Source organism: Octopus bimaculoides, chromosome 10, assembly GCF_046866305.1.
Source record: "Octopus bimaculoides isolate indiv1 chromosome 10, ASM4686630v1, whole genome shotgun sequence".
NCBI lineage: Eukaryota > Metazoa > Mollusca > Cephalopoda > Octopoda > Octopodidae > Octopus > Octopus bimaculoides.
Genome location: NC_142937.1, coordinates 95,584,653 through 95,594,535, shown reverse-complemented (window position 1 = coordinate 95,594,535; position 9,883 = coordinate 95,584,653). Strand labels below are relative to the sequence as shown.

Here is a 9,883-nt window from a genome sequence, read left to right as displayed (position 1 = left end):
ACACTCTTTCCTGCATGCAGCAATGGATTACCAATTGGGAACTCTCACTGGCTGTGGACAGGTGTGTCACCATGCACTTTGGGAGGAAAAATCCAGCTTTTACATACGACCTCTACAACACCAATCTTAAGAAATCTGTTAGTGAATGTGACTTGGGTATTATTGTCAACAGCGATTTACATTGGACAAACCACATCTCCAAGATTGTCTAGAAGGCTGAGTGTGTCTTAGCATCACTTAGTCAGACCTTTTGTCAGCTGCTCTCAACTATGGTGCGTTTTCATTTAGAGTTTGCATCACCAGCCTGGAACCCCTATCTTGCTCAGCATATCAGTCTCCTTGAAAATGTTCAAAAACATGCAACCAGATGAATACCTGTCATCAAGCATCCACCATACTCTGAATGTCTTGCATCCTTGGACACATTGAGGTTCAGACGTCTGGCAACTGACTTGGTCGACACCCACAAGATTACACACCATCTTTCCAACTACAACCTTGGGCACCTTTTTGAATTCCATATGACAAACACTTGCAGACATGCTTATAAAATAAAAAAAAAACAAAACAACACAGTACCCATGACTTTTGAAAACATTTTTTCACATACAGAATTGCTAAAGCATGGAATAAACTATCTGCATCAGTTGTAAGCAGTCGAGATGCAACATCCTTCAAAAATCATGCTTCTTGAAATTTGCCAACAGTACAACTCATGCCCTCTGCTCCCGTTTCTTCTTTTTAGTCTTTTTCACTGTTCACTTCCTGTGCATAGTCTATGCTCTGTTCATGAAGTTTTGGTTTCTTTTTCTGCACCTCAGCACTGTATGTATGTATGTATGTATTATTATTATTATTATTATTATTATTATTATTATTATTCAGTAGTTTTATTTTTATAGCGTGCTTTCACTTCACTACCAGTTTTAAATTTCTTTGTTATAGCTTGGAGGACTATATATATATACATACATACACACACACACACACACACACACACGTGTGTGTGTGTGTGTGTGTGAAAAGGTTGAGTTCAGTTGCATCCTTTACTTTTTTTATAGAATTTGAGAACCTTGTGATGTTGTTTGTAATAAAAAAAAGCAGTCTGGGGATCATCTTTTGAAGAGCTAAATAGCATTGAGTCATCTGCAACTATCAGGTGAGATCCCTTCCCCACCTGTCGTGCAAATCAACCTGGTTCACAAAGATTATAAAAAAAGGACTGACATTACACTTGTCGCTTTCTTTTCACTGGATTCTTCATGCTGAGCCAAACAGCAGGAAGCCTAAAACCAAGAATAAAACGGCAGCAGGATAATATCCATAGTCTTAATTAGTTATGCTTGGAAATCCAGCTGGAAAGTGTAATGATGGATATTTCTGATAGAATTCTATGAAAGAAGTGTCTGAGGACAACATCCACAATGCTCCTAGAAACAGTCAGTGGAGAAAATGGATGGATGGATGGATACATGAACAATGGGTTTTTAATTTTATGTCACCTTTACCTTTTCCTCCCAATAAATGTGTTTAATCCATCTTTTGACTTGTTAAATCAAAGTTACTAATTTTTATTTCTTTGACAAAAAAGACATTCTTTTCCTCAACTCATTTCATCAACATCAAGTATTTATTTATCATAATAAGATCTCTTTTGATTATTTCTTAAAACATCAAGATATTTCTCTTACATTTTCATCTGTGTACCTTGAAAAAATTTCTTCAACTAATTGGATCTGGAGGAAAGGCAGTGTACTTCTAGCCATCATAGACCCTCTGATGATATCAATTCCATTATTGTTTCAGTTAGGCTGTTGCAAGTGAACAACCGCAAGAAAGATATGAGCTGGAAGGGCATTCCCAAAGTCAAAGTTTTGGTGAAGGACTTAGCATAATGCTTAGTTGATTAGTGTTAAACCTGGGGGGTGGGGTAGACACAATAATGAGAAAAAAGGAGATGAATGACTCGGGAGTTCTTAAATGGAAGAGGCATGAAACTTGCCAGAGACCATTATATTAGTGGTAGAAAAAGGTACCATGTGCTGCAATGTAGTGGTGTACTACCAGAGTACCAAAGACCATTATAGTAACAATGATAAAAAAAAGCAGAGAAGAGAGACAGTACAGTGTGTGCCAGAGGTTAAAGTGTGTCCATGAGCTTTTTATGCTATCCATTCAAGAGGCCTTTTTCTGAATGCAGCTTAGAATATCTGTTATAAGAATTGCTGTGAGTTCCTGTTTGAGTCTTGAAACTGAAACCAATCAGAACTAGAAGCGAAAAGTTTTTTTTTTCTACTCCCTGCTAGATTCTCATTTTCTATTATTAAGTTTTCTTTGCTTAACCCTTTTGACACCATTCCATATAAGACCAACCTTGGTTGCAAGATACAAACTTTCTGTCTTCCCAGCAGGGTAGAACAAGCTGGTTTCTGACCTGGGCACAGATGCTGCAACCAAATCTTTGCCCTTTGTTAGCAGATGGAAGAATGAATGCACAGTGGATAATAGACAGTAGTTATATTCATTGACTTCAAGTCTCATCTTTGACTGCATCAACATGACTGCCCTATGCAGATCGTTGGAAACCAAACAAGTCCCTCAGAAGATCATTGTGTACCTATGTTGGTTCAACCAGCCTGGTTTGGATTGGAGATAACCTCTCTAAGGAGTCTGCCATCAGGACAGGCGTTCAACAAGGAGATGTGGTCTCCCCTCTCCTGTTCAATGTTATCATTAATGCCATCATGCGTGTGGCAGGCTTTCAATAGACAAAAGCAGGGTACAGTCCAATGCCAACAGATCTGTGCTTGACCTCATGTTTGCTGATAACAACATCATCCTTGCCACTAATGGCACCAAAGCTATGGATATCTTGCACAACATTGCCTGCTTTGCTTGGCCTTATGGTTACAGGATCAAGATGGCTTTCCAGCCATTGTGTGTCTTGAAGGCATTTCAGATTGAGTAGGTCCAGGTGTCCAAATATTTTGGTTCACTGGTTGCAAAGTTGAAAGCAGTGTCAACAACTTGGATGAACTGCTGAATCAGGTCTGCTACTTCTGTGTTTGCATCCCTTCAATGGTGTGTCTGAAAGAAGTACAACATCTCCTGCAGGATAGCTTCCTTAGAGACCACCATATGACAGAGTGAGGCATTCTATTAAAGACTTTCTCTAGATCAACAAATGCCAAGTACAATGGCTTGTTCTTAGCTATATATATAATGAAATTATATTGGACATCATCAATCATGTTTCTGCTCACTGAAAACACAATCATCATCATCGTTTAACGTCCGCTTTCCATGCTAGCATGGGTTGGACGATTTGACTGAGGACTGGTGAAACCGGATGGCAACACCAGGCTCCAATCTAATTTGGCAGAGTTTCTACAGCTGGATATTCTAATCCCAACAAAGAATCTGTTTTGAAAATGTATTGAAAATAGAAATGTTGTTCCTGGTTTAAATATTAAACTTGTGAAACTCATGCTCCTGTTAAGCACCCAATGCTCCACTTACTTCCCCCTATGTGAACTCACAACAACTTCCACCCCAAGAGGTCACTACTGCTCTGATTAAGAATGACTAGACTTGTGAATTGTCATTTTCATGAGATAGAAATGGCTGTGGAATATAAAGTGAGACCTTATCAACTCTGTATTATTAATATAGCAATAGGTTTAATAAATTGGTTGAAACAGGGAATTGAATATCATTGCTGTAGCAAATTCCTTTCCTTTCCATTATGAATTCAAATCTCAAAGGATTTGAACTTTACTTTCATCTTGCAGGGTTGATCAAACAAGTGGCAACAAAATACAACCTGATCAATTCCTCTGACTTTATTCCTTTTTCTGTGGAAATTTCCCTAATCAATATTATTAGGCCAGTAAGCATAGTATACTCAAGGAAGAGGTTACTAAAATTTTAGTGCCTCACTATTTTTGAGTCATGAGTTGATAAAATAAGATTTATTAATGTACAACAAGGTCGTAAATTATTGATTTCTTTGAATAAAACCCATGGAGAGACTGTTTCCTTAATTTAGGGTTCTTAGATTTTACATAACTGTCCTCAGTAATAATATAGGTGACTTATTTTAGCTACACCAATATCCTACAAAGTTGACTCACAGAGGACTTAGGACGCTAACGATGAAAATCTGGGCTCACTGCATCAATCTGGTTTAAGGAGCCAGTATGATTGCTCGATAAAATAATAATTATTATAAAGTGTTCATGATCTAATTCCACTGACTAAATATATCTGTTCCCTACAATAAGGCCAATCATCTTAATTTCCCTCTATGTCATGTTGGCATATGAGAAGATACTAGCAACTGAAATCCCTGCCTTTCAAGACTAGAATAAGTATTACATCATCGTATTTCTTACACTCGTTGCTTTCTAATTCTCTCCCTCTTTCCCTTCTCGCAAACTGAGCATTCTGCGAAGCAAAGAAAAATTGTCTGCTGTTAGGTTTGATTACTCAGTAATATTTACTTGAGTGAATCCATGTCCGTGCGGAATTAGAGGGACATTTATATATATCCATGACAGTTTGTGTATGTGTGTGCATATACACATACATACGTACATAATGTAAAGGTAACACACACTACACTGCAACGGTAACACACACACACACACATTACTAACATATGTGTTGTTACTTTACTTAAGTGACTTACAGTATTTATTCATTGTAACTTTTACACTAACAAACAACTCAAAATCACAATTTCTATTTAAATGCACTAAAAAAAGTGTGTGTGTATGTAGGTCCGAGATATATTTTGTAAAAACATTATTCAGTTGCATTTTAGTCACTATAAGTGGTGACAATCACTTAACTACCTATTTGCTGCACATTAAGATTGCATCTGTAGCTTTCCTATTCTTTTGCAGCATATTTGCATCCCGTATATATTACATCAGCTGTCCAATTTTTTTGTCTATCTATCCTCTATATACCAATATCTCTATCACTGCTCTCGTAACCCGCTAGCCTAGCCACGCACCCCTCTTACTGTAAATTAGTGCAGTCTTATCTCAGTTTGATGCAACCATACCGATATACTAACATCTCTCTCTCTCTCCTCTCTCCTATGTAAACAGTAAACCCTGCCTTCCGGTAGTTTTTAATGCTTTAGTTGCGCGAGATTGTGTGTATACGTGTGTATACGTGTGTGTGTGTGTGTGTGTGTGTGTGTGTGTGCGCGCGCACACTAGTGTTATGGCAATTGCTTCGATTGCTGTTTCTTGTTTAATGCACATGCGATATGTGCACTCTCTCTACTGCAGTTACTACTGCCAACCAGGGTGGATCCTTCCTTGTCTTAGTAATGCCGCAATTGTTTAGATACCCAAACCCAGACCAGTAACCCCCCACCACCACCACTACTTCAGTTCTTGGTTTGCAGCAGCGGCAACAACAACAACGCCTGTAACAACTGCATGTACTGTTAGCAATATGCATATAAAGAGAAGCAATAGTGAAGCGATTGAGGTTAGTATTAACTTCTAAAGCCTTGCTATTGATTTGTTTTTGCATTTGCAATGAGCTGGGGAAGAGAATATCTATAGTTTCGTTGCAAAGGTCAAACAACTATATTTAGCAACGTGGGCCAATAATAGCTAACTCCCTGAATGAGGAAGGGAATAAATATCCAAGCACCGTAATTTCTGTCTACTGAAAACCAAAGGGGTGTGCGAGCTGAACAAGCCACACAGTTAACACTGAATAAAAATAAATATTGATAATAAATAAAAATAGAAATATATTTACACATGCACGCACTGTCTTACAAATAGATAGTTATAAATAGACAGACAGATAGATGTTTATATTATTTAATTAGCTGTTAATAGCAACATGCCGCTTCTCACCCCCCTCTCTCTGTCTTTCTGTGTATCTCTCTTTCTCTCTTTTAGTCGTCGTGTTGCTACTAGTAAGCTGTCTGAGTAACACCCCCTTGACTTCAATAAATCGACTGATCCAACCAGCCAGCCTGCCTGCCTGCCTGCCTGTATGTGTCTCTGACAACATTAAGCTGTGAGCAATGCTTTTTCGAAACACTACCGTTTCTGGATGTTTGTACTTGTGATTCAACATGTCCATGTTAGCTGCCATCAGGTAGGTAATCTCACACTGTCTTCTCACTGTTAAATAACACCGACTAAGCAACAGACAAATCTTTTTTTTTTCCCTTGTTCACAGCTGGTAAGACTAACTTTAAAGCTTTGTCTTGGGAATTGACTTCATTCTTTTAATTACGGCAGAGACCAGCACCAACCAAAGACGGTCGCCAGAATTCTACCCGCCACTCGTCCTGGCCTTCTCGTTTGTTTCTGCAAGTGGCGTTGAAGGTCTTCCTTCTTCTACAAACTAAGCTTTGACAATCCTTTAAAATTCTTTTGCATTTACATTCTTACTTGAAACTTTGTGTCTGGATCTTGTCGAGGTGTTTGGGTAACAGAATGATTTCCCAACACTTTGGTAAGAAAAGGGGGCAAGTCCTGATGGCAGTAAATCTAACTAGTGGCTTCTGTATTTTATTTTATTTTCTAACACTCAGCCGACCCAACTGAGCATGGCTTCACCCCCCCAACCTCTGTCATCTTTGTGTGTGTGTGTGTGTGCAATGGGAAAACTGTTTATAATATATAAAGAGTCGGCCAAGAAGCTCGTCAGTCCTTATCTGCTGAAGCCACAATCTCGTTGCCTCACTACAACAAAACTGCCTCGTCTGTTTATTTCAATAATAAACAGTTTCCAGCCAGCACTACTAACACAGTTATTAATAGCGACATCACAGTCGGTGCCATTACTTTGGTAAGGAGGAAAATATAGCAAAACTATGTCATTTCTTGTTGAAGATTTTAGCTCTTCCATAAATTTCTTCTCTAACATATTGTGTAACTGAAATAATCAACAACATTGCTATTTATATTCAATGGTTTTGTATTATCGGAACATCAGATTTTTAATTTGTCGTTTCTGCCAGTAATTTTGGTGTCAATTAGAAGAGGACTTCTCTCTCATTCACGGATGTAGCCAGTTGCTTTATTTCAATATGTTGTTTATACAGTGTTAACATATATTCTACACACACTTGACACTGCGCTGTCCCATCAACACACCCAGCACAGATGAAATTTCTATATTTTATTTACGTAAGACAGACATGCCAGGCTAAAAGAAGTTGCTCTAAAATGCTTACCAAGTGTTTTTATTTGCTTGTTCACCATCATAATTCACTTATGATTTAATCATTGCAACTTTAATTATTATTATCATTTTGGTTTTTAGTTAAAAGCAAACCTGATTTCTTTGTTAACGTTATCTCTCTTTTTTTTTTTTTTAGTCGAAAGTGTTTTAACCTATCTCGATTACTATATTATTATTTGCTGAGTAAACCATTTCGACGATTGTAGTTAAAGATAGAGAGAGGGCATTGACTATGATGATGATGATGATGAATAAATTGCTGTATAATTTGATCTGAGACACGACAGCGAGAACAACTATATATTTCGATTACTGTTCTGTTATTATTATTAATTTCTTGAGTTTATTCCAATAGGGGGGAAATGGTGGTTGTATTGGTAATGTTGAGTGGCATTGAGGAAAAAAAACCCTCCAAAAACCATTTAAGTAGGTTTTTATGGTCCAAACATCATCATCAATTGAATGAGTCTGGTCAGACAGCTGCCCACCCAGTGGAAATTATTCACAATTCAAACTTGGCTCATCAGACAAAAAAACCCAAACTAATTTGCTAATTTGTCATTACACAACCTTTTTCTTTTCTAGTTTTCTGATGTTTTGGGGGACTAGTTTTTGTTTCCTGTCGAAAGTTAGGAAATGAATTTCATATCTCCGCTTCTCTTTACATTCACTCGTCTTTTCTGTTACCAACACTTTTATATGGCAAATACTTCTAATATAATATTTTGATGAACTTCGCAGCCCCTTTACAAACACGATTCGTTACCATTTCATTAGCGGATCTACCCCTGACTCCCGCCCTATTTGTTTCTATTCATTAAACTACTTTCTGTTCGCTTCTCTTACTCTCCATTTCAGTCTGTCTACGTATCTAAATATGTCTGTGTCACTTGTCTGCGTATTCCTCTACAATTATCTTATATTATGCGTGCGATGTCTGTCATATCCAGCCTAACTACCATATATTGATGATAATAATAAAAAGAAACAACCCCAATCGCTGTGGTTACATTGTCTAGCCGATAGCTATTATATAATTTACACTTCATTGTATAGACTAACTCGTTTATTTAACAGGACAAATTAATTGATCTCTTTTAATTACCGACGAGACATCATTATTACCTTTGGTGACACCTACCTTGGAGATTTGTTTTGATTAGTAATTGGTTTTTACAGAATATCGTTAATTTTGAAACAGTCTCTCTTTCCTTCACTGAAATTCCATATATGATGTTTTACAAATACGCCCACATACATACACATCCACACAGAGAAAAACACCTTCACACACACTGAAATGCGTATAAAATGTATGAAGTGGTGTTGCTATTGGCGAAAAAATGTCCATATAGAATAGATATAGATACACCCACAACATCCGTGCTATCTTTGAATCAATGCTAGCGTGGAGCTAAATATAAGTTATCGATCTGCTTCGAAAATGAATATAGCGCGGTTTTATTTGCGGAATAGATAATTTTTGGTTGTGAAATATGTATTTAGAACTCGTGCACACACACACACACACACACACAACACAGTCTTAGGTACGTACAGTTTACAACGTCTCTCTTTTTTTTTTTTTTTATCTATGTGAGGATTGTCTGTGTATGCGTATTTATATATATACATATATATGTATATATGTATATATATATATATATATATATATATATATATATATATATACATACACCCACTTACATGCGTGTGTGTGGGTGTATATATATATATATATATATATATACACATACACACAGCCATATATATGTTATGGACACTCACGTGAAAGGAGTTAAAGCATAAAAATTTCATCCATTTTCCTTAACTTTTGAGATTTATCCCTGCACATAAGTGGTCGCTCCCCTTACAGGATGGTTTTGACAGCAGCTAAAAGAACGGGATGGTCATGGTTGGAATATTTTTCATCATAGGATTACTTCGTCAAGATTTACCCTCGAGTTCAATAGCGGCAATCTTTTGCAGAATAAGTAAAGTTTCAAAACTCAAGGATCCTTTTGCATCATGCTAGTTGCAAGTGAACAAATCTGGAACGAAATTAAGATATTTTAAATTTGTAGTAGACATCGAATTACATTCAACTTAGAATATATGTGGAAAAAAAATGAAATGAAATAAAAACCCACGTAACCTCATTTTCATTGTGGAGCAAGTTGTTCTTTAACCCCAGGTCAAGCTTCATAAATCACTACCTTCCAGCCAGACATGACCAACAATATTTTTTCGTGGGTATCAAGGACCATGTAATTTAGGTGGTTCTTATTTACGACAGGATGGTGTAGTTTAAGGAAAATAGAGCTGATTATTTCTGGTAGATTGAGCGACCACGTAGACTCTCGTGTTTTGCTCATCAATGGCCAAGTCGAAACGGCATGTATGGTGGTCGGTCTTTCTCCTAAGTTATTTCCAATTTTGAGAAGTACGAAAACAGATTCCATGAGAAAACTTAATAAAATTATATATATATATATATGAGGTAATGTATATAAGATATTTATTTTCTGTATTTTCTATGAATTGGTCAAGTCTTAGACATACGTTGATTCCTACGACTTCCAACCGTTGCAAGTGGGTGTATTCGGTAGAGCATTTTATACGAACATATACACTAATGAACATATAAGTCAGA

At 36.9% G+C, this 9,883-nt stretch overlaps 1 long non-coding RNA gene across 1 annotated transcript; it reads left to right on the top strand.

The window, feature by feature from the left end:
• The first annotated feature begins 4,764 nt into the window (after window positions 1-4,764).
• On the top strand, window positions 4,765-7,531 carry LOC149133963 (uncharacterized). Its single transcript, XR_016243508.1, has 2 exons — window positions 4,765-5,508; window positions 5,934-7,531. It is a non-coding gene; the product is annotated as an uncharacterized LOC149133963 (long non-coding RNA).
• Window positions 7,532-9,883: the final 2,352 nt, after the last annotated feature.